The sequence below is a fragment of the Crinia signifera genome, chromosome 3 (genome assembly GCF_055691185.1).
Source record: "Crinia signifera chromosome 3, ASM5569118v1, whole genome shotgun sequence".
NCBI classification, from domain to species: Eukaryota; Metazoa; Chordata; class Amphibia; order Anura; family Myobatrachidae; genus Crinia; species Crinia signifera.
In genome coordinates this window covers 46,831,844-46,855,552 of record NC_139219.1, presented here as the reverse complement: position 1 = coordinate 46,855,552, position 23,709 = coordinate 46,831,844, and the positions used below count along the sequence as shown (strand labels likewise).

Genomic DNA, 23,709 nt, shown 5'->3' with positions numbered 1-23,709 from the left:
GTTCAGTCACCGCTGTGTATATGAAGTTGATCAGATGCTTTGTCAGAGGCACTTGCATCTTTTGGACCATAGAAAGGTTGGCCTACTCCATTCCTGACCAAAGAACATTGCTGTAGAGCAGACACCTGTATCTCCGGTGGTAGTGTTGGTCTATTGAAGGAGCTGACTAAAATCCCATTTGTTCTCATTTTAACAACCAGCCCTAAGCCATGTTTATGTAAACAGAAAAGAGCTGAATAGTGAATGTTTTTCTCTACAGTAATGACAAGGTTAGTTTATTAATGACAACTTGAGGACAACAGGCTAACCGATGTCACATTGTATCTGAACAGAAAGAACCCAATAATGAGGTTTAGGGATGGGATCTAGCACAAGTGTTCCCCGCCCCATAGGATACACTATACAGAGTCCTTTTGTGTAAATAGTGCGTTTGGCTGACCAGGGGAAGGGGGGGAGAAGGGGAGAAGGTTGGTTTATCATTTAAAACCTTCACCTGTAATTAAATTCCCCGCCTAATGGTGCCCACTTGTTTGTCTTGTCTGGGACACAAGTTGGACCTGACTGACTGAGAGCTTCCCTGGAGTGCTACATGATGTGCCATTTTTTACATGCAATTTGGTCCAATAAATTGAATAGATTTAAATGGCCAAATTGCATGTGTACAGAAAGGAGGTCCTAGGGGATGCCACGAGTGCTAGGAGGGGGCGGCCAAAACTGTGATATAAAAAGTCAGGACTGTCCTTGGCTGTTATGTGAACAAATGTTGGAATTAATTATAATACCTCATCAGGATACAGTCATTGGGTCACAAGCAAGTAGGTCGACATGCAGGAAGGTCGACAGGGGGAGGTCAAAAGGTCGACATGTTTTTTTTACTGATTTTTGAGCCGACAGGCGGTGTTTCATGCCCTACCATCCACTAGGCAGGGCTGGCCAATTGCGGCCCTCCAGATGTTGATGAACTACACATCCCAGGATGCTTTGCATTAGCTTTGCTATGTGGCCATGCTGAAACTGATGAAAGGCATTCTGGGATGTGTAGTTCATCAACATCTGGAGGGCCGCAATTGCCCAGCCCTGCACTAGGGTGTGGTGGGAGAATTAAATAGTGTGCCCAAAACATGGCGAGCGCAGCGAGTGATGCAGTGGTCCGTTTTGGTGTCCATGTCGACACGACATGTGCTGACAAATGGAATTTCATGCACAGTGATGGCTAACCTTGACACGCCCGCTGTTGTTGAACTACACATCCCAGCATGCCCTGCATCAGTTTTAGCATGCCCTAATAGTAAAACTGTAGCAGGGTGTGCTGGGATGTGTAGTTAAACAACAGCTGGTGTGTCCTGGTTAGCCATCACTACCCTACCATCCACTAGGGTGTGGCGGGAGAATAAAATAGTGTGCTGAATAAAATAAACATTTTGATTACCAGAGAATGATTTAAAGAATCTAAAAATTTATTTGAATCTGATTATCTTTCATTTAAAGGGATTTTTTTAAGTTGATTACTTATCAAGAGATTGTGAATATAGTTGATGCGTTTCTACTATAAATTTGATATGTACATTGTAATTCCATTTTTACCTTTGAAACAAAACATCGACTCGGGTGGGACTCGAACCCACAACCTTTGAATAACTACAAACTACTAGAAGTCCAATGCGCTATCCATTGCGCCACAGAGCCATGTCTATTTAGCTAAAACTATTATCTAATATACAGTACATTTGTTATATACATTGTAATTCCATTTTTACCTTTGAAACAAAACATCGACTCGGGTGGGACTCGAACCCACAACCTTTGAATAACTGCAAACTACTAGAAGTCCAATGCGCTATCCATTGCGCCACAGAGCCATGTATTTTTCACGTAAACTATTGTCTAATATACAGTACATTTGTTATATACATTGTAAGTACATTTTTACCTTTGAAACAAAACATTGACTCTAGCGGGACTCGAACCCACAACCTTTGAATATCTGCAACCTTCTAGAAGTCCAATGCGCTATCCATTGCGAAACAGAGCCACTGATGTCTACCTAGTTTTCATTTTTTTATTGATTAATATTTGGTATCCTGATTGTGTGATGTGCAAGCAAATGTCGGGACATTTGCACTATGTGTGATAGAGTAAATGTTTATTGACACTGTGCTACATTTTAGTGTTTATGTTGACGGTGTCTTTTTCACTGTCGACCTTACCCAGGTCGACCTAATGACCCTGCAGACTTAATGACCTTTAGTCAGGTCAACCTTTCTGCATATTGACCTTAAGTCATGTCGATCTAGTGGTGTTGACCTACTTGCTGGTGACCTAATGTCATGGGCCTTTATATTTCTGGTTTTAGCTAATAATCTTAAATTATGGTTAAAATAAATAGTTTATTTTATGGTGCTGAACTTCTTATTACATCATTTAAAAAAAGAACTAAATAAAACAACCACAATATACTTACCGACTGCTCTGCTCTGAAATGGCTGCGGCCTGCGGCTGCCTCCTCCTGCCTGCTGTGTGGGCAGGACGGGTCAACAAATCACTCCCGGGGGGGGGGGGGGGAGCGGGGGCACGCTGGCAGTACATTGCACGCTGGGGAAAATGTCCCCCAATGTGTGCAGGATTGACAAGATGAGATAGATCAATCTCATAGGTCAGATCTGATGCGCACGCGAGCATGCATTGGGTCCTTGTCATCTCAGTCACCATCAGATTTTGTCAGATTAATTGGCCCAATCTGTCTGAATTGGGTCAAATCTGACAAAATGTATGGGGGCACTTATGCGATTGGATGCAATGCCCCATCACATCCGATCACATCTTATGGCGCCTAAAGTGCCCACTTCCAGCACCCGATGTTGCATGCTATTTGCGATGACACATCGGGTGCTGTAAGAGGGCGTGCGGCAGAGTATCCTAGCACTGACGGGGGTAATGACGATGGCAGAATTTGAGAACAGTTTAAAACACGGGGCGGCCCTCTGATTGGCTGTAAGAGAGCACGCTCTCGGCCAAACCATCAGATGGCCGCCCAGTGTTTTTGAACTTTTTTTTTTTTCAAATTCTACCACCGCTGCTGACCCTCAACACCACAAGCGTTCCCTCTGGCCCCCTCTCCCTGAACACAATGCCTGCCGTAAGCGCACCCAGCGATGGCATTCCAGTTTTTAACCACATGCGATCGCTCCTGCAATTTGATAGTATGTGCAGCACATACTATCCATCAATGCGACATTAGGCTGGCGGACCCGTTCATTGGGTCTCATGGGACACAATATATGCATACAATCATTCCGTTTACCGAACAGATGTGGTCGATCTCTCATAAGTGTATGGGCTACAGTAGAGTTACTTATGAGAAACTTCTCTTAGTGGCTTAAAAGAACAATCAGCAGAGTACAAGTCATCTGTAAACTGAAAAAGCATAATATGTATGTGGGGTGGGGTGGGGTGGGGTGTGTTCAAACTGAAATTTAAATTGCAGTGTAAAAATAAAGCAGCCGGTATTTACAACATTACTACACCTCCGTGACCACACAGATATCTCCTTTAATGGTCACGTAAAACACAGGACCCTGAAATGCGGAGTTGATCAATGAGTGCTATTGCCTCCAATCACTTTACTGTGATCTCTTTAATGCTTTATTACGAAAGCCCATAAGGGACCTACACACAGGGTGATTTCAGGGCGTTTTCTAAGCGATCTCACTAGATCTCAGTAGGGGCCATTTCGATAGTGATGCGCGGACCCGCACGCCGCTATTGCCCAGCGATAATATCCAGCAGACTTGATAAATCTAGTGAAATCGCTGGGCATGGCCTGTGTTCTCACTGAAGAACACTGGCTCTGACACCTGGGGTAGTGGACGATCGAGCTGCCCAGACACAGCCGGGCACGCGTATAATGCATGCCCCGCTGTGTCTCGGCAGCGCGACTGTCCATTACCCAGCCAGTCCATGAATGGATGTGTGTGTTACAGTACTGTAGTGTACAAGGACCTGATGCAGCATTTATGCCTGGTTATAGGCTCCTGTTAAGGTCTACCTATCTTGAAATACTGACACTTATAGTTGCCTGGACATCACATTACCAATGGCTATACCACACACAGCCTGGCAGCCGATGATGATGATGATGATGATGATTATCATGTATGGCTGTATGGGGTTCAAAATTTGTAACTACGTGGTAATTATCATCATGATCAATGGATGCCAGGCTGTGTACCGTACCAGCAGGATATAGCATTAATTTCTGGAATTGATTCCCAACTAACATGTACTTCACTTTGGGGGGCATTCAATCTGGAGGTCACGGCGGTCCAGCTTGCTCGACCGCCGTGACCCTGTCCCGTTCTCGGTCAGCTCAACCGAGCACATGCAGACGGGATTCAATGTCCTGCCTGGAGCGGAACGAAAAGGGGGCGTGGCCGCGAGTTGCGGCCCGGGAAGAGGCGAGCTGCAGCCGGCAGCTCGTCACTTCCCGGCGGTTCTCGGCAGAACGAGCCCGACCGCTTGTGATGTCGGGCTCGTTCTGCCGGGATACCCTGCTCAATGCTGTCGGGGAAGACAGCATTGAATAGGGCCCGGCGGCCATTTCCCCCATGGTGATTGAATACCCCCCTTTGTGTGTGTGTGTGCGCGCGCTTCTGTGTTAGTAAATTGTGGCTGCAGGCTGTAATAGAGCAAATACTGACATGAATAATACATATTCCATGTACAGCACTGCAGAATATGATGGTGCTTTAGAAATAACTCTCCAGTGATCTTTCGGCTCAGTGATGCACACGTTTTTTGATATGTCAATGTATAGTATTGGATTGATTTTCTGTTTGCAGGATTGTAGTGGGCAGAAATATTGTTAGGGATCTGAACTTCTTCTATTACGTGATCATGCAATATGTTTAATTCCCCCATCTGGTGCAACCTGTATTAACAATTAATCAGATTACAATAAAAAAAAAGCGTAGGCAGCCCATTTCTGCAGTCCAGACATCTGTGGGCAGATGCTGTAGCGTTTGATCATCTTGCCCTTGCTTGGGAGCAATGTGGGTTATATGAAAGTTTGACTAGAAGGGAAATAAAGGGAAACTAAATAATTTGCTAGCAATGTTCTAGTCATCATATTTACATAGATTTTGTAATACTCAGCGTTCAGTGTTTAGATGGATGATAGAAATGACCATAAAACCTAATGGTCTGTTCCTGTTTGTGTGCAGGGCTTATTCTAGCACCGAGGGTGGATTTGCACTAGAAAAGAAGACCGCCACTGTTCCTGACTTGTCATCTCGTTGCCTTGGAGCCATAAAACCCTCATCACACTCCAGCACAGAAACATTTCAGCACTTGGGAACGAGCGGAGAAACCATAATGTGTTAACGGTCACATTTCTTTCCAGTGGATAACTTCATAAATATTCCGCAATGGATATTGTAATGAGGAAATAATTACGGTAAGCTGTAAGCCTTCGGGGCAAAAGTTGCCATTCTCGTTTTATTTGCATCCATTTTCTTTTTACTAGACAGCCAGACATTATTTAAAAAATATATTCTGTGTGTTTTGTGTATATATATATATATATATATATATATATATATATATATATATATATATATATATATATATTTGTGTGTGTAATAATTCTAGATAGATAGCCAGCACTCCTATGTGGTTGTACGGGATACTTGCCCGGTGCCTTCTACTGTGCATTGTAATGGTATGGTCTGGTGATGGGGTAGCCAGCCTGTGGAACTACATAGCCCGGTATGCCCTGCTGCTGTTTTGCTGTTGGGGCATGCTGGGATATGTAATTCTACAGCAGCTGTGGTTACCTACCTCCTGTAGTGTAGCTGGCTAGCCAGGTTACGTTTATCTAGAAAAAGCCCGTTCAGCTTTTTGGTGTGTACTGAAAGGGCTTCTGTGTCTAAATTTTTATGACCTGTGAGAAAGAAAGTGCTAAACATTTCGTTATTCATTAGACTGCAGATAGACTGTTGGCATCTATTCTTTTACTATTCTTGTAATTGCCAAATATGTAGTAGCTGGTCTCAAGTCTGTAGTGTTCATTGTGATTGTGGCCTTATTTAAATGTAACCCATGATGTGACCAGTTTTGGGGTGTGTAGGATGGAAAGCAGGTTTAGGAACTGTCAGATTAGAACTTAATGATCACAGGTCAAATGTTTAGTTTGTTGCAGAATTAATTTCCCTGTGCCCAACTTGCTAATACCCCTTTTACACCGCCGCAAAATCACGGGTTTTTCCCTCGTGGACCCGGGTAAGCGGCAGTGTAAAAGGGGTAAACCCGTGTCCCTTTACAGAGGGCAGTGTAAATGGGTATGCCAGTTCGTCCACCCTGGCACCCGTTTACAGCAAAGGGGGTAGCACATCCTCTGGACCGCAGGCTGGATGGGGGGGGGGGGGGTACTCTGCAGACAGCAGCGGAGGCAGGGAAGAGGTGAATGGATGCCTGTGTGCGGTCCAGGGCCCGGCAATTAGCGGTCCCGTCGCTTGAAGATGATGTCATCTCCAAGCGCTGCCCCCAATTACACTCAGTGCCCCCAATTACACTCAGTGCAGTGCGGGTCGGCACTGCAGTGTAAACTGACCAAAAACCCGGATCCGGCCTGGCTTGGAACTGTGTTGCAAATACCGGTCGGATCTGGGATTTGGTTGTAAAAGGAGTATTAATGAAAGTAGTTTGTCTGGAAACACTACTCACACAGACCCGTATTCAGATCTGATCGCAACACAAATTTGGTTGGAAAATGGACAAAACCATGTGCACTGCAGGTGGGGCAGATGTAACATGTACTGCGATCAGATCTGAATAAGGGCCATAATCCAGGTACAAGTGTGGTTTTTTTTTTTTTTTTTTTTTTTTTTTTTCTATTTTAGGACCTTTTTATCACAATTTGCATTTTATATATATTTTAGGCATAACATGTATGCTTAAACTGGCAACATGAACGTGCTGCTAAAGCTCTTCCTGGGGAGATTGGCTGCGGTAACAGCCCATCCAGGCAAAGAGCTGGAAGCAGTGGGGTAAATTTACTAAGATGGGAGTTCTAGTTGCCCATATCAACCATCAGATTCTACTACTTATATAGTTATCACTTTCTCAAAGATAATAGATATAATCGAATTGGTTGCTATCGGCAACATCCCATCATAATAGAACAAACATCTTAATAAAGTTGTGTTAATTTCTGCTATCACTCTGCTCCCCGGTTCCGGTCCTCTGTGTGTATTGCACATGCACGTCCATCTGCCTACACATAAGTGAGGGGACATAGAAAAGGATCCGGGAGGAAAGTTGTCTGAAAAAAATGTCCTATACAGAAGCCTATGCAGCTCCGGAAAGTAAATCTTATTGCATAATAGCACTCATAGAAACCTATTGAGGCTGCACTTGCAGTCTAAAATCGAACACTTAACCCCTTCCTGACAGAGCCAGTTTTTGCGTTCCTGACAGAGCCCTTTTTTTCAAATCTGACATGTATCACTTAAGTGGGGATAACTTTTTTTTGCTTTTACTTATCCCAGTGATTTTGAGATTGTTTTCTCGTGACACATTGTACTTCAAGTTAGTGGTAAATTTGGGTCGATACAGTCTGTGTTTTTTTGTGAAAAATACCAAAATGTCGTGAAAAAATGGAAAATTTTGCAATTTGCAAAATGTCACATTTTCTGCTTGAGAGACAAATAAACATACCACTCAAAATAGTTAATAACTAACATAGACCATATGTCTACTTTATGTTGCCATCATTATTTCAACCTCCTTTTCATTTTTTTGGACACTAGGAGGCTTCAAATATGAATAGCAAATTCTCAAATTTTCAAGAAAATTTCAAACACTGATTTTTTTAGGGACCAGTTCAGTTCTGATGTGACTTTGAGGGACTTGTATGTGAGACACCCCCATAAATGATGCCATTTCAAAAACTGCACCCCTCACAGTATTCAAAACAGCATTTTGGAAGTTTGTTAACCCTTTATGTGTTTCACAGGAATTAAAACAAAGTGTAGGTGAAATTTCAAAATTTCTTTTTTTTTGCAGAGTTTCAATTTTAATACATTTTTCTAACGAACACAGTAGATTTTACTAGAGAAATGTGACTAAAAATTGATTCCCCCAATTCTTTTGTTTTCATAAATATCCTATATGTGGCCCTAGTGTGCACGTTGACCAAACCACAGGCTTCATAATAGAAGGAGCACCTACTTGATTTTGAAGCCTCCTTTTTATGAGATTATTTTTTTAGGCACCATGTAGGTTTCTAGGCACCATAAGATGCTAAAAGTTAGGAACCTCCCCCACAAGTCACCCCATTTTGCAAACTACACCCCTCAGGGAATTCATCTAGGGGTATAGTGTACATTTCAAACCCCCAGGGGTTTCACCAATTTTGATACAACTGGGCTGTGAAAATGAAACAATTTAATTTTTCATTTTCACAGCTCAGTTGTATCAAAATTGGTTAAACCCCTGGGGGTTTGAAATGTACACTATACCCCCTGATGAATTCCCTGAAGGGTGTAGTTTGCAAAATGGGGTCACTTGTGGGGGGGTTCCACTGTATAGGTGCTTCAGGGGTCATTGAACCAGAATCTGTGCTGCAAAATCCAAAAATCACTCCTTCCCTTCTGAGTCCTGCCATGCACCCAAATGGTATTTTTTGGTCACATGTGAGGCATTGCCGTACTCGGGAGAAATTGGGGCACAGATTTTGGGGTGCTTTGTCTCCTTCATTCCTTGTGAAAATGAAAAATTTTGAGCCAGATCTGCATTTTTGTGTAAAAAATGTAATTTTTCATTTGCACAGCCCAGTTGTATCAAAATTGGTGAAACCCCTGGGGGTTTGAAATGTACACTATACCCCTAGATAAATTCCCTGAGGGGTGTAGTTTGCAAAATGGGGTTACTTGTGGGGGGGTTCCACTGTATTGGTGCTTCGGGGGTCTTGCTAATGCGACATAGCACCCACCATGCATTCCACCAGAATCTGTGCTGCAAAATCCAAATATCGCTCCTTCCCTGCTGAGTCCTGCCATGCACCCAAATGGTATTTTTTGGTCACATGTGAGGCATTGCCGTACTCGGGAGAAATTGGGGCACAGATTTTGGGGTGCTTTGTCTCCTTCATTCCTTGTGAAAATGAAAAATTTTGAGCCAGAACTGCATTTTTGTGTAAAAAAATGTAATTTTTCATTTTCACAGCCCAGTTGTACCACAATTGGTGAAACCCCTGGGGGTTTTAAATGTACGCTATACCCCTAGATGAATTCCCTGAGGGGTGTAGTTTGCAAAATGGGGTCCCTTGTGGGGGGGTTCCACTGTATAGGTGCTTCAGGGGTCATTAAACCAGAATCTGTGCTGCAAAATCCAAAAATCACTCCTTCCCTTCTGAGTCCTGCCATGCACCCAAATGGTATTTTTTGGTCACATGTGAGGCATTGCCGTACTCGGGAGAAATTGGGGCACAGATTTTGGGGTGCTTTGTCTCCATCATTCCTTGTGAAAATGAAAAATTTTGAGCCAGATCTGCATTTTTGTGTAAAAAAATGTAATTTTTTACACAAAAATGCAGTTCTAGCTTAAAATTTTTCATTTTCGCAAGGAATGAAGGAGACAAAGCACCCCAAAATCTGTGCCCCAATTTCTCCCGAGTACGGCAATGCCTCATATGTGACCCAAAAATACCATTTGGGTGCATGGCAGGACTCAGAAGGGAAGGAGTGATTTTTGGAGGTGGAATGAAAGGTGGGTGCTATGTCGCATTAGCAAGACCCCCGAAGCACCAATACAGTGGAACCCCCCCACATGTGACCCCATTTTGGTCACCAGCTTTGGGAGGGGGGCTGGCGCTGCGGCTGGTGGGGGGTTGGGAGGGGTGCTGGCGCTGCGGCAGCCGGGAGGGTGGGAGGGAGGGGGGGCTGCCGGGTGGGATGGGGGGGCTGGCGATCGGTGGTGATCGGTGCTGTACTTAACAGCACCGATCACCACCGATCACTGTGTTACCGAGCGGCTTAGCCGCCGGTAACACAGAAAACGCTGCAATTGGCTGTTCACATTTGAACAGCCAATCGCAGCGATCGCCGCGAGGGGGGATGTCTGCTGTCAGGGACAGCAGACATCTCCAAACTGTCACCGCGTCTATAGACGCGGTGACAGTTTAAAACCATGACGTATATATACGTCTTCGGTCGGGAAGTACCTCCCGACCATGACGTATATATACGTCATATGTCGGGAATATCTTTCTATATATATGTGTGTGTGTGTGTGTGTGTATGTATGTGTATATATATATATATATATACACACACACACACACACACACACACACACACACACACACACACACACACACACACACACACACACACACACACACACACACATATATATACACATATATATACACACACACACACACACACACACACACACACACACACACATATATATATATATATATATATATATATATATATATATATATATATATATATATATATATATATATATATGTGTATATATATATATATATATATTTATTCACTACATATGTTTATTTTTACTGGGCAGCTTGATGCTGCTGCTGCTGCTGCTGCGGGGGGGAGGGGGGAGGAGGGAGGAGGGCAGCGCTGCTGCGCTGTCTGCTGCCGGGGGAGCCGGGGAAGCTGCTGCTGCTGCTGCGGTGAGTGCCCGGCGGGTGGGAGGTGGGGGCTGCACATTGGTGGTGATCGGTGCTGTACTTGACAGCACCGATCACCACCGATCCCTGTGTTACCGAGCGGCTTAGCCGCCGGTAACACAGGAAACGCTGTGAATGGCTGTTCAGATTTGAACAGCCAATCACAGCGATCGCCGACCGGGGGGGGCATCCCTGCCCCCCCTGGGCGGCGAGGGGGGATGTCTGCTGTCAGGGACAGCAGACATCACCTAACTGTCACTGCGTCTATAGACGCAGTGACAGTTAGAAGGCATGACGTACATTTATGCCATGTGTCGGGAAGTACTTCCCGACCATGACGTAAATGTACGTCAATTGTCGGGAAGGGGTTAAGGCCCATACACACTGGGCGACTTTGAGCTGAAAGCCGCTTAAAACAGCAAGTTTGAACGGCCTTCAGCTCAAAGCCACCCAGTGTGTATGCGCCGGCGCTGAGTGCTGCTGCGCGCTCCCGCATCATCGCCGGAAAAGCCATCACCACTGGCCATACACGCTGGGCATAATCCCCTGGTGTCTATGGACCTTATGGCAATACTGGAGATGTCTACTGGGATCCACTCCATGGTACATTCTTAATATTTGTGGGTAACCAACCCTTTCAAAATGGGTGTTTTCAAAGGCTACTCTGCAAATATTAGGTCTCAATATCTTACTTTTTTTTTTAAGTTAATATTTTTATGCATGCTGGAAGAGCCATCGATTGATTGGAAATATTACCTCTGTGAATAATCTTGAACTCATCTAGGCCTGAGCTTAGTACTGTGCCATCCAGTCCACAGAAAATTTTCAGGCGTTCAATCAGAAGCCAATAGTCCACAGTATCAAATGCTGCAGAGAGATCCAGAAGGATTAGGATTGAACAGTCACCTCTGTGTCTTGCCATCAGAAGATTGTTGAGCACATATACCAGGGCTGTTTCAGTGCTATGTCTTATCCTGATTGGAAAGGATCATACATATCCTGAGTTATCAGGCGGGTTTCCTGTTGATTTGCAACCACTTTTTCAGTGACTTTTCCTAGAAAGGAAGGTTTGATACCGGTCAGTAGTTGCTCATGCAGGAAAAATTCCTGTCTGCAAACAGCATTGAACAGTTTTTGTAAAGACTGGGCCAATATATCCATACACCCTATTAGGAGCTTGGTTGGAGCAGGGTCCAGATCATTTTTTGTATTGACCTAAGGCTGGTTAGACAAGTGTGTTACTCTAAGAAATAAAGACTATTCATTCCTATATTTAACCCAAGGAATCTGATCAGGTTTTGATCTTTCGTACAAAAGTTGTAAAATCCGTTGGATAAACATTATAAATACCTTTTTTGCTGGTTGTATTGAATGACTTGTAGACTTGTCCTGTCTATTTAACATAGAAATTGATGGCAGATGAGAACCACTTGGCCCATCTAGTCTGCCCCTTTTAAAATGGATATCAATATGCCTATCCCAAGCATGTTTAAATTGTTCTACTGTAGTTCCCTCTACCACCTCTGATGGGAGGCTATTCCACTTATCCACTACTCTTTCTGTGAAGTAATTTTTCCTCAAGTTTCCCCTGAATCTTCCTCCCTCTAGTTTCAGTGCATGTCCTCGTGTTCTGCTGCTCCTCTTCCTGTGAAGAATGTCTCCCACCTGTACCTTGTTAAAACCCTTGATATATTTGAAAGTTTCTATGATGTCCCCCCTTTCCCTTCTCTGCTCCAAAGTATACATATTAAGATCTTTTAGTCTTTCATGGTACGTTTTGTGATGCAGGCCATGCACCATTTTAGTTGTCTTTGTACATTGGGAGTTATTTTGGTTCACTCTTTCTGACTAATTCCTTCTTAGATGGAGAAAACCACGTGTACTGCAGGGGGGGAGATGTAAAATGTGCATATAGAATTACATTTGGGTGAGTTATTTTGTTTCTGTGCAGGGTAAATACTGGCTGCTTTATTTTTACACAGCAATATAGTTCTCACTTTTTGAAGTAAAACCCCACCCAAATCTAATTCTCTCTGCACAAGTAACATATGCCCCACCTGCAGTGCACATGGTTTTGTCCATCTAAGAAGGAATTTGCCTCTGCGAGTGAACCAAAATAACCCCCATTGTTTCTAATGTATTTATATCCTTCTGGAGATATGGCCTCCAGAACTGAAGGATCAGAACTCTAGATGAGGTCGTACCAATGACCTATATATACAGTGGCATTATTACTTCTTTCTACTGCTGATATCTCTCCCTATGCAACCAAGCATCTGACTTGCCTTCTTCATTGCTTTGTTACATTGCCTACCTGCTTTTATGTCCCCTGAAATAGTGACACCTAGATCCCTCTCTTCCTCAGTAGTTTCCATTATAGTGCCATTTATACTATATTTAGTCTTTGGATTTTTGAGCCCCAGGTGCATGATTTTGCATTTTTTGGCATTAAACTGTAGTTGCCATGCTCCTGACCATTCCTCTAATCTACCTAGATCATCAATCATTTGTTTTACCCCTCCTGGTGTGTCTAGCCTGTTCCATACCTTTGTGTCATCTGCAAAAAGGCACATTTTACCCTCAATTCCATTTGCAATATCACCAATAAAGCTTTTAAAAAGCACTGGTCCAAGTACAGATCCCTGGGGTACCCCATGGACCCTTTTAGTGCCAACGTTGTGAGAGAAGTGCAAGATATCTGCTAAAAATGCCAGGGCTCTGTAGTCGAGGAATATGAATTACTTTAGTTATTGCCGGCAAATGATCTGAGGTCAATTAATTGAAGGTTAGTTAAATATTGCGCCCCAAAAAAGCCTCGCTGTGAGAAATGCTGGCATATTTTAGCAGATATTTTACACATCTCACAGCAACGTTGGCACTCAAAGGGTTAAAGAGCAACTCGCTGGGACAAGATGTATGAGATCTACAGAGTATCAAGATATCGGTGACTTCAGCAGCAGTATTTTTTTTTTTGGTTACATTGAGCTAGAAGAAGGGATGATAGATAAGGGAACTGTGTATCAGGGTTGAATTCACCTTGGTCTGTTTCAGATGTGGTTGGTGCTTGCATTACTGCTGCTGATTACCCTGATTTATCTTGTCACGCCCCCTGCTGCATTACTCATCTGAACTGCGTCCTACCACTCAGTATAGGCCGGTATTCTCCAACGTCATCGGCCAGCTGCGTGGGGTTTGTGAAAGATGGCCGCCAAAGGAGCTACCCATGGGACTAGTAAATTTCTGTCCTCTGATAGATCCCTGGCTTTGTTCTTCTCTGGAACAGTGGAGATGCGCCCTATGTTTTGAAAAACTGAGAGCCATCGTCGCCCCACTCTCCAAACGACAGCAGACTAGCAATCACTGAGTGTTGCTGGGCCAATCGCACATGCACAGAATGGGACCTGCACATGCACAAAGTAAATAACATTGGTACTTTGTGGCGCTGGCTGGCAGTCCAGCCACGTGTCCCAGTGATGGGGTGGTTTCGGAGTAACATTACTGACTTTATTCATCGTAGAGCTGCATTACACTCCTTAAAGGTCTGTGTTCTTGCCTGCCTGTAAATATGGGATGAGTTTAAAACCAGTAACATGAGTAAACCGCATAACCAAATAAAGATTTATTTTTACTATCCTTGAGTTACAATGAAGGCCCGGTTCTGCCTCGCCCCTCAATAGACACGTGAGCCTGTTTGGAATCTGGTGCGGGGTGAGAATTCCAAGAAACCACTCCACTATTTATTTGATTCCTTCTTTCAGCGAAGGAATTTTTTGACGTTCTGTTTTACAGGGATATGTGACTGTCTCTTTTAACCCCTGCTGACTTTGCACCTGGACTCTAGCACACACAGGAAAATACGCGTTTGTTTTTGTTGTAAACTGTGATCTGCTGTGTCACTATTCAACAACAGGGGGACATGTTGTAAGGTGTGATCTCTTCTTTGTCACTGAAATGAAGCCCAAATTGATGATCTAAGATGCTGTGATTTTTTTTTTCTGCAAGAATACTGGCTACTAGGGAGTAATTCTCAAGACCTGGGGTGTCAGTAGCCAATAATTTATACTGAAGCCTGTTTTGCAATCTGTCCTGATAAATTCACTACATGGAGAAAAGTGTGTTTGAGCGTTGCATTCCATTCAGCCACACTCATTGCTAACAAGTGCATAAAATCAGGCATGTAACCCCACTAGCAGAACAGTCCTACAAAGAGCTCCGTGATGTTCTGCATGGTATTGTCACAGGGTTCTATCTTCCCAACAATTCTGTTCACCAAATATCTGCCGCTTCAGTCTTTTTTTTTTTTCAATTTGTGGCACACCAAACAAGATTTTAGTATTGCAAAGGCACCCCACAGGGGGAAAAAAGGCACATAGCCCCCCCCCCCCCCCCACCTCAGTAATTAAGAAATGCACTGGCGCCTGCATTAATTTTACATACAGCCCCCCCCCCACACAATAATTCCACCACACACTGCCCTGATAGTAATTCCACACATGTGCACCCCCCCTCAGTAATTCCACCACACTGCCCCATAGTAATTCTACACTCTGTCCTCCATAGTAATTCAACACAGTGCCCCCTACAGCAAGTCCTCCACACTGCCCACAAAGTAATGGAACCCATAGTGTCTCATAGTAATTCAGGCCCACAGCAATCAAAATCGTATTTATTTATTTCTAAAAATACATAGGAACAGCACTATGGTACATAATGGATACTCAGTACAGTGTGCTCAAGTTGACCATAAAATGTGTACTTTGCCCATTCAATTTAAATGTATTACTGGTGTTCTGCGGGACCCCAGGTTACCATGAGGATGTGACTGGCTGCACATCCTACATCACAGTTGAGCCCTGGGAGACCGCTGGATGATGCTCCTCAGTTCAGCATTGTCTGTTTCCTCTGGCGCACACAGCGGGGAGACCCGCAGGGCACTGAAGACGAGGACCACTCTGAGAGCCTCTGGGTCTATTTCCTGCAGAGCCACAGTGGGTGCTAGAGACTGCCAGTGTCAGAGACTTTGTAGAGAGCACCTGGGGCAGGAGTTGCCAAGTAGTAAATCCGCAACTGTGGCTAGCAGCAGACAGCTAGTGGTCCGTTCCCCACTGACACTTGGAATATCCCTAGGCATTCCAAATGCCCTATGTATTGGCCTGGTTTGCCTATGCCTAGGGCTGGTTCTGTCAATAATAGTTATTGGTACTTGTGTAGTTTCACGGCGGCAAGCTCCGCTATGCTGTCAGCATAGCCCAACGGCAGCCCTGCGTAGTGTCACCGTACTGTCCCCGCCAGCTGCAGCTCTGTCCCCGGCGTCCCTGGCAAGCCTAGTGAGCGCCTCTCACACAGCGCCGGTAACTGCCAGATCCATCTGCCTGAGACGCACAAGCATCTCAAATGCTTGTGCATCTCAGTAATTTGTGTGGCAGGGTATGGCAACCCTGCCCGCTTCCGCTTCATGGAGACGGTCAGGGTTAGGGGTTCGGTAGCGCATGCGTCTCATGCACAAAGGGGGGGTGGGGGGCGGTGACCAAGTGCCAGTGCTCCATATAACATACTGGCAAATGCCTCCATTTAAAACCCCACTGTCCACGGCAGCCCAAAGAGGAGTTGATTTTATAAAGTGTGGAAGCAGGCTGTGCCGCACCGTGCCATCTCTGGGTCACTGGGTCGTAGAGCGGCCTGGTGACACGCTGCTTTTAGCAGAGGCGCAGCGAGAAGAGCTGAACTGACAGTGGCATGTCAGCGTGACTGGGGCACACATAAAAGGGCAGGGCGCATTTAGAAGCCTAAAAAATTGCCAGGGCGCTGCACCCTGCAAAACAAGCCTAGAGGGAACACTAGGTTTTGTGCCGTCCCTCAATTACAGTGATCATTTCTGCTAGCTGCCCTTTATCTGGGACCACTTAAAGAGAGACTGCTGCGCTTGTACTCTGCTTCCTGACTCGCTGTAGGTATCCGGATGGTACGCGAACCGTTACCCTACTTGGTGGTCCACGTGCTCAAGTGTTGACACCAAAAAAACATGAAAACCTGAATTATATTTTTCTTTTGTAGCCTGTGAGTATAGATGCCTGTTATATGTGTAGGAAAAGAGAAATAAAAGAACATTATTATGATTTTACATAGGAGCTTCCTTCATTTGACAATCTCCTTTTACCCTAATGCATTTTTTAGGCCCAGTACCAAATATCTATTTTATTCCCCCAGTCCGGTGTAAAACCCTCCTGCTAGCTGCGGGGCTAAGTACCCCTCCTGTGTGCTGCTCTCACTGTAAACTCTCTAGATTGGGTGCGTCTCCATGTGACCCACAAGCTCTAATACACAGACTTCCAGGATTACACAGAGGATCATTGAGACCGTTTAAACGCCATCTCCTTGTCACCAAAGGATTCCGAAAACTACTTAAATAATAAACAATAAGTATACCGCTAATGTCCTGTTTGGTACCTGACTAACCAGTGTTTATAGTGCAGAATAGTACTGAAATGTGTGTGCAACACTTATGCTTTTAGCATGCGGAGGTTTTCATAAATATTAGTGCACATGGAAAATAAAGTTTCTTGCATGAAATTAAGAAATTCCGGGCTTTATTTTGGTTCACTCGCTCCACCCCACAGGGGGTGTGTGTGTGTGGTAAGTTTTACTTCCGCACATGTGCATAGGCTGGGTGCGAGTGGGGACAGCGAACTGCTAGTTTCCCATCATGTTCGCACCTAACAGCGCGGGTGTGCGGCGGTGACGAGTTGCGCCCATGGGAACGTACAACGTTTTATGGGTGTTCCCATGAAAACGCTGGGCATTCCCATGGTTGTTAAACAGTGACGCGGGTGGGGGTGTGGTGTGGGTGGTGTTTAATCCATTTCGCAGCATTGTGTGTGGACCAGAAAAAGGTCCTCAGTCCAACATCCGCTTGTAAAAACTTTAAAAAATCTTGGGGCAGATGTATGAACCAGCGTTAAGTGCAAAAATGCACTTAGCGCTGGTTAACTGGGGGGGGGGTTTACGATTTCCCTAATGTATCACTAGCGCACCTAACATGCGCTAGTGACAGCCCGCTGAGTTAAGCTAGGCGGGGCTGTCCCCTGCAATCCCCCCCCCAGGGATTAACGGCCGGGGCAATGTATTAACAGCCTTCAAGGCGTTAATTCGGGATGCAGTTACAATCCCGGCGGTCGGGATCCCGGCGTTCAGAATCCCGACCACCGAAATGCGACACATTCTCCCTCCGTGGGTGTCCACGACACCCCTGGAGGGAGAATAAATTAGTGTGCCGAGCGTAGCGAGGCACCGGGCCCGCTGCGTGGCGAGCGCAGCGAGCCCGCAAGGGGGGGGGGCGATCCACGTCCCCCCCTTGTCGGCATTTCGGATGTCGGGATTCTGAACGCCGGGATCCCGACCGCCTGGATTCAATACTGAATCCGTTAATTCACCCCGGCCGCTTCGCCAGCTCAGGGCTAGCGTCGTCCTATCCCCCAATGTGGGGACAACGCTAGCCCTGCGTCTGGCTTGGGCTGCGCTGAAGCTCATGCCCAGAATGCCGGCCAGGGGGGGGGGGGGGGACGACGACGAGTGCGCATGTGCGGGGCGGCGAGGGAGCCGATAAGGAGAGCCGTTCAAGCTGGGGATAATGGCTCTCCTTATCTGCTTAATACATCTGCCTATAACGTTTGCCCGCTTCTCCACGTTATGCTGGAGAAGCGGGACCCGTTATTCGCCAAATGTTATAGACCGATTAATACATCTGCCCCCTTGTTTGGTGTGCCACGAGTTGAAAAAGGTTGACAATCCCTTCAGTAGTAGATGTGGGTTAAAACTGTTGAAACGGCTCCAATATACAGGTTGGGTATCCTTTAACCAAATATCCGTTATCCAGATTATTCCGAAATCCATAGTTTCCAGAATGTGAAGAAAAAAATTTCTTGCTAAAGCGCAACTGTGGGCATCTGTAACAGCACTACTAATGTTTTGGAACCTTGTTTCATGCACAAATAAAATATATATTTGTGTGTAATTGATGTGTTTGTACAACATAACTGCAAGATACACCATTGAAATATATATAAAAATAATCCAAAATACGGAATAATCCCTTATCCAAAATTCTTTTGGTCTTGAGCATTTTGGATAAAGGATACTCAACCTGTATATTCATTATCCTTCAAACTTTAATCAAAATGTTATACAACAGACCAGAAGAATAGTGAAGAGGATAGCGTGGGGCAATGCAATAGAATTGATCCCTTTGTTTAGGCAGGGTCTAACTGACATGCAAATGCTATGTATAAGGAGGGCAGCCCACCAACAGTTTAGTTCATAATTCAAAGAAATAAGACTTCCACATAATTCAAAACAGCCCTATTAACTATGGTGACCTCTTTTACCGGTAAAGATATTTTTTTTGCTAGGGGTTACAATACCAGACTCATACATGATAATCTCTTAAAAGCTATATGCTGAGTTTCTGTTGATTCAAAATTAATTTCTATAAAAGAGCTACAAATATGAATGAAATATAAGTAGACCTATTTTGAAAAACATAGCCTCAATTTCCATTTGTATATTACTAAGCACACTATTTTACATAACACTGTGATGTCAATGGAAGATTCGGAAAATAAAACACCCTGCCATCGCCAACAGCTACATTTAGGACGTTGGAGTGGGGAATGAAGATACCTATGATTCTCAGCTGCTTCAGCCAAAGTAATCCAGGAAGATAAACCGAAAACTATTCACTTTAGCGTTTTACTGTTGCCTTTGGAAAGTGCAAAAGGCAAAATAGTATTTTCCAAATTTAAGTGAAAATATCATTTGTTTTTGACACCTTTTATGTATCAAACTAAAAAAATAGTACTTCAGGAAGAAATTCCTGTTAAGACTTTGACAATTTCCAGTTTAATTTTTGTTTTATTTCAGTAACCTAGCAATCGTTCTCCCATCTGCCCGATTTCTTTATGAATCTTTTACTTGTATAGCGGGAGCTGATTTTGCTTTTCAAAACTATAAAATTTGAGTTTGGGCTCGGGATGTGACGCCGTTGTGTTCAAAATCCTAAAGCAGTACGGATGGTGTAATGGTTAGCATTACCGCCTCACAGCACTGAGGTCATGGGTTCAGTTGCCATCATGGCCTTAACTGGGCGGAGTTTGTTTAATTCTCCCCGTACTTGCGTGGGTTTCCTCCACGTTCTCCGGGTTCCTCCTACAATCCAAAAATATACTGGTAGGTCAATTGGCTTCCAACAAATTAACCCTTGTCTTTGTGCGTGTGTACATGTGGTAGGGAATATAGATTGTAAGCTCCACTGGGGAGGGACTGATGTGAATGTTCAAATATTCTCTGTTAAGCACTGCAGAATATGTGTTCGCTATATAAGAAACTGTTAATAAATAAATAATAGACATGAGGCCCAAGAATTGACTTGTGGAGCGTTCCCATTGATTAACTGGTGTATGTTTTGTTTAGGGAGGTGTAATTCGATTCTAGAAAAAAAAAATTAAAATTGACCAATGCTTAAAATGAAACCTCTTGGTTTCCATTAATAATTTGTTCACATTTCCTGTGCATTGATGGTGGTTTATTTATTTTTTATAGATAAACCTGCAAAGTAGCATCCAATAACTTTGATGGCAATGTCATTCTCTGGAGGCGATTCAATTTTTTTCTTTGTTTTGTTTTGTTTTCTTCTTGCATGTTCACTAAATGAAAAAAAACATTTTGTATCCCTATTGCACACAGAGTGAAAAATATACACAATAATCAGATAATACAGAGATCTTGGTTGCATATATCTGCAGATATAGGGCTAAGCCCCCAGACAGTACGTCAAGGCGTCTGTGTCACTGGGGGTCCCTAATTATGGGTCTGGGGTGTGGGCCCCGAACATGCCGGCACAGGCTGACTACTTCAGGGCAGCACACAAATGAAAGTTAGTAGGGGTTAATAAGAAGCACATAAGTGCTACGTAGGGAAGTGAAGGTGTGATTAAAATAATACATACAATGTGATAGGGAAAAACATAAGTGTTAATAAAGTGTTAGGGTGTGCTAACCTGGAGCAGATCAGCCATACCAACAAAGGGGGAATCACACTCCCAAACCCATCCCATACACAATAACATATATGTCTGGGCCTAATAGCCCAGTGTAAAGGTGCCCATACACGTACCGGGTAATTGGTACGTGTATGGGCACCTTTAGGCCACATGATAATGGTTCACATTATCTGAGAGCCAGCTTACCTGGAGATACCCCTGGCTTCTCCAATGTCACTCAGGAGTCAGCAACCCCTCCTAATGCTGACCCATCTATTCCTCTCAACTACACAACACATTTGTTGGCAAGCTGCTCAATCAGAGGTGATGTCACTCAGGTGCCAAAAGGGAGGGGTAATTCTGGTTAGGAAAAAAACATTTTGTTTCCCAATTGCACACTGAGTGTATTATCTGATTATTATGTGTATATTTCTCACTCAGGGGGTTATTCTAGTTCACTCTTTCTGACAAAATCCTTCTTAGATGGACAAAACCATGTGCAGTGCAGGTGGGGCAGAGATGTTACTTGTGCAGAGAGAATTCGCTTTGGGTGGGGTTTTACTTCAAAGTGAGATCTATATTTCAGTGTAAAAATAAAGCAGCCAGTATTTACCCTGCACAGAAACAAAAAAACTCACCCAAATCTAATTCTCTCTGCACATTTTACATCTGCCCCCTGCAGTGCACATCTAAGAAGGATTTTGTCAGAAAGAGTGAACTCGAATAAGGCCCTCAGTGTGCAATTGGGATACAAAATGTTTTTTTCCTAACCAGAATTTCCCCTCCCTTTTGGCACCTGAGTGACATCACCTCTGATTGAGCAGCTTACCAACAAATGTGTTGTGATGTTCACTAAATGGCCCCCAGTGGAGCAATTTTATTGTTGCTCCATTCAAGTGCAAATTGCCACGAGAACACACATTTCACCTCATAGCGCTTTTTTCATGTCATGCCCAATGTTTAGACAGATCTGTTTCATGATGTGCATGAAAAAAAAATATGAATATTTGCTCTGTCGGTTCTCCATACAGGAAATTGGGTGCGAAGAGATAATTGAATCTCCTTCGGTTTGTCTTTGCCTGGCACTATGCAAGATATTGTGAAGATGGGATTGAGTGATTTTATAAGATGTGCGGGTTCGGTTTTACCCATATCTCAAAGCGGAATCTTATTGGCTACCCAAAATACGGGACAGATGATAACCTTAGGAATGCTAATGGAGTTTTTCAAATTTTTTTATTCCGAATGTCGACAGTGTTGATATGGACACTTAAAAAGTGCATCGCAAGCCTCGCTACACTCGGCACTCTATTTTATTCTCCTGCCATGCCCCAGTGGATGGTAGAGCATGAAATACCGCCTGTCGGCATATGTAGGCTCAAAGAAGTGAAAAAAACATGTCTGCTTTTTGACTGTCGACTTTGCATGTGTCGACAGCCCCATGTTGACATTCAGGTGTGTTGGCCTTGATACATGTCGACCTTCAGTAGTTGACCCAATGCATATCTACCTTCCTTTTGTCAACCTAACTACTGTATCCCCCCCCCCCACACACACACACACACACACACACACACACACACACACACACACACACACACACACACAGCAAGCGCCGAGACAGGAATCCGGTCCTATGAGGAAATCTATGGAGAGGACCTTTTGTACAACACATTCTCTGCCCCACTAACTATACCTACAGCAAAAGTTGTTCTTCTCTTCCATCCCTGCCCTTACCTAGTGCTTGTGGTGTCCTTGTGTTGAACACCACATGAACTGTGTGCATTTATGCAAAGGATACATGGCTGATACATAGTAATGTGGAAGAGGCAATGAGAACAGGGAAACCCTTTGAAAAGCAGAAAACTGCCTGTAGGCAAGACTGACGGAGAGCCGGTTGTGAATCAGTCTGGCTGGGCGTTCGGTTCCTATTTATGTAAACAGTTGGTCTTTGCCAGTAAATTGCAGGATTGTTTTGATTAATGAACCTTAGCGCAAAAATATTACTGAGAAATGAGCCGGCACTGCAGCAGTTATTTGCATTCTGTGTTGATAATGCATAATTCAAAGTTAATTTGATTTGCGAGATTGTGTAACCGGCCTGATGTGTTTGTAGAACTCACATGCTGGCAGGCTGCTGCAGTGTTTTGTTATCCCTCTATGTAGTAAACCTTGTGTAGACGGTGCGGGGGAGTTTGTTGTTTTTGAGTTCTTACGTTGCCATCCATGTCACTCCCTATTTTCATTATTGCCCTCTAAATAACATTATAGCTTCCTTAAATGCCTTACCAGTAGGTTGTGTGTTCCTTCCATAATACTGTAGTTTTAATATTTTTTTACATTTTTGTTTTAGGTTTGTATTAATTTTGTCAGATCGCAATTTGGGAAATTTAGTAGGATGAGAGATTCAGAAAGTGAGAGATTTGGTAAGAAATCTCCATTTATTATTATTTTTTTTTTTAAAGCAGCAATCATTTACACTTCAAAACCAGTTTGATCTTGCAGTGTAAATGATTGCCGCTTTAAAAAAACCTGGAGATTTCTTACCAAATCTCTCACTTTCTGAATCTCTCATCCTATTACATTTCACCTGTCTCCGACTCCGTCCCTCCTGAGTTTTGCATTCCAGCCATTAAAGGTGCACAACCTTTTAAGGACATAAACTCCACACAAACCTTTTAAGACCATAGCACCCAGGAAATTCCCAGGTCTAAATGCCGAAAAATTCATTCATCTTAGGCTCCCCATATACTTAAGCGATTTAGGCTGATTTCACCCGATTCATACGGATCGGTCAGAGAAAGTGTGTAAACCGGATAGCCATACACTGCTGGGAGAAATAGCAGTAGTGTATGGCCAACCCTGGTAAGGAGCTTTCACACAAGTCCACATACACAGACCTGCAGTGGTAGTGCTAGTGTGAGAGAGATACAAGTTTATCCTGTCCTTATTCATCCTATTATCCCAAGGAAAT

The 23,709-nt window shown here is 44.0% G+C and overlaps 1 protein-coding gene and 2 non-coding genes across 4 annotated transcripts in view; 1 reads left to right on the top strand and 2 right to left on the bottom strand.

Moving 5' to 3' along the window:
* Positions 1–23,709, top strand: part of SOCS5 (suppressor of cytokine signaling 5) — a 40,376-nt gene that overhangs the window by 5,625 nt on the left and 11,042 nt on the right. Inside the window, exon 2 of one of the 2 annotated variants that reach the window (XM_083175737.1) lies at positions 5,220–5,452. The exons of the other annotated variant lie outside the window; for it this stretch is intronic. The gene's annotated coding sequence lies outside the window, so the exon portion shown is untranslated. The remainder of the gene's footprint in view (positions 1–5,219; positions 5,453–23,709) is intronic. 2 annotated transcript variants of the gene reach the window in all.
* TRNAR-UCU (transfer RNA arginine (anticodon UCU)) lies at positions 1,601–1,686 on the bottom strand. The gene is given in 2 exon segments: positions 1,601–1,636; positions 1,650–1,686. It is a non-coding gene; the product is annotated as a tRNA-Arg (tRNA).
* On the bottom strand, positions 1,774–1,859 carry TRNAR-UCU (transfer RNA arginine (anticodon UCU)). Its single transcript is given in 2 exon segments — positions 1,774–1,809; positions 1,823–1,859. It is a non-coding gene; the product is annotated as a tRNA-Arg (tRNA).